Source organism: Rhipicephalus sanguineus, chromosome 10, assembly GCF_013339695.2.
Source record: "Rhipicephalus sanguineus isolate Rsan-2018 chromosome 10, BIME_Rsan_1.4, whole genome shotgun sequence".
NCBI lineage: Eukaryota > Metazoa > Arthropoda > Arachnida > Ixodida > Ixodidae > Rhipicephalus > Rhipicephalus sanguineus.
Window position 1 is genome coordinate 147,669,195 of NC_051185.1, and position 2,188 is coordinate 147,671,382.

The following is a 2,188-nucleotide window of genomic DNA, read 5'->3' on the forward strand; positions in this document are numbered from 1 at the left end:
CAAACGAAAGAACGACACTCGAAGACGGAATGGAACGGCTGGAAAACTCCGAGGGGCCGCGCACTTTAGAATGGGGCCGGAGAAATTGAGAAGAGAAACCACCAATGCAAAAAAAGACAACTTAAATGTGCTTATTAAGAAATCAGAGAAGGCGTAATGTGGAGGGCGAGGGCCACCGGAACGGACCGTCGCTCTAACGCCCGGAGGCGCTACGGTGTCATTGGTGGCAGAGGGAGCGTTAAGGTAGAGGCGAAGGAGAACGGAGACGACCGGTCCCTATCTCGACTCTGTGCCATTCCGCCACCGATTTCCACTTCGCCCCTAATGTGCGGCTGCCATGTTCGTTCTTTTTCTGCTACCAAAATGTTCGAACGTTTATTCACATTTTTTATGCACACTTTTCCAAGCGAATTATTTCGTCTGCCTTATCTACGTCGTGCACTCCGCTATACGTTAAACCGTTACGGCGGACGTTTTTGTTTTTTTTTCATCGTCCAATTTTCAGGTCCCTTAAGCAATTTTTTTAAAAGCACTAAGAGCTGTTAACTACGAAACGCGCGTTGATGGGTGACCTGCTGCATGTTCGAAAGATATCTTGCCATCCCAGTTTTGTTCTTATTACCCACATAAATGTTATGGAGACGTTGTCGCCTTTTGATGATGAAACTGACACGCATTAACGCAAGATCGCAGTCGGCAAGAATGAAACTCATTCATGAACGGGACTGTCCAAAAAGCACAACACCTAGGTATTAAAGGAAAAAAAATATTAGGCGCCAAATAAGGTGGTGTGATGTGAAAGATTCGACTTCGTCCACCTTAGCTCATAAACCGGCGTTTTAATTTTACAACACAGTACTTAGGCAACAGCCCCGAAAGCCAGCAACAAGTAGAATACAAAAACGAAGCCATTAGGGTTTCGCATGTAACAGCCGCGCCCGGCAGAAATAGCTCTGACGAAGACTTACTAAGCACTACAAAAAAAGAGAAAGAAAGAACAACAAAAAAAAACAGCGTGCTTCTCCAAAGGTAGGGGAAGAGAGCAGGTGAGGGGAAGGGGGAGAGGGGGAGGAATGTTGCCCGATACGGCTCCGGAAAAAGCTCCGTGCTCGCCAATCATCCTTTAATGCTCGCACTCGGACGTCCGATGCAGGTCGCGCCGTAAGAGCTTAACGAACGACGCTGAACAACACATCCGCTGCACGTTACGCTGACGCACGCATGTGCGGCATATAAATATTTATACGCAGCTACCTCGGCTAATGAAGACGAGCGCATTACATTCGAAACTTCGATGCCCGCTCCTGAACAAGTTATGCAGAGCGTGTCGTGCGCTATATGTCGACATTGTGTTAAATCGACATTGTGAACAGAGATTCTCTTCGCGTCACGTGTGAAAAGAGTTCATAGACAGCGCTCGTGTCGTCGGTTCCTTACTGTACTGTGTTCGTGTGTGTGCGCTGAGTTAAGATGAAGACTTACCAACTTACCGAAATAGCCACCTTACTCATTGCGTTAAAAACTGCGAAAGCTTCCATTACTGACTAGCTGTTGTAAAAAAGAAAAGGCTCCTCAATAGTCCGTGGGCATACCACGTATATTAATCGGCAATATACGCCGAGCTTGAGGACATATTTGTACATTCGTTCCCATTACTCGCTTAACCATAAGTTGTTCAGCTCGTACGGGAACAGATTATTGTCTAATCACGAACAACGTGAATATTCGAAGGTTCTGCCCGCACAAGAAAACGACCTTCAATAAATCGGCGGCCTACGGTCTAACGTGGAGTCGCCTATAGGAGGAAAGACGGAAGAGAAAAAATATTACAAAACGTTTGTTCTGTTCTAAGTACTACCACAAGCATTTCTGTGGAGGCGAAATACTAGAGGCCGGTGTGCCTAGACATAGGTGCATGTTAAAGAACCGCTGGTGGTTGAAATTTCCGAAGCCCTCCATTACAGCGTCCCTCATAATCATACCGTGGTATTGGGACGCGAAACCCCCACAAGTATTAACATTATATTAAATACTAAAAGCAAGCGACAGAGAAGAGGCAAACCAAAAGAGCCATTTCGACTGCGCTGTCGGGACGATCACCGTTACGAGGCAAAAAAAGTAGTGCTCCTCGAGTAATGACAACATTGGTACAGAAGTACGAGAAAATCGGTAAAAACTGCGCAGTCGT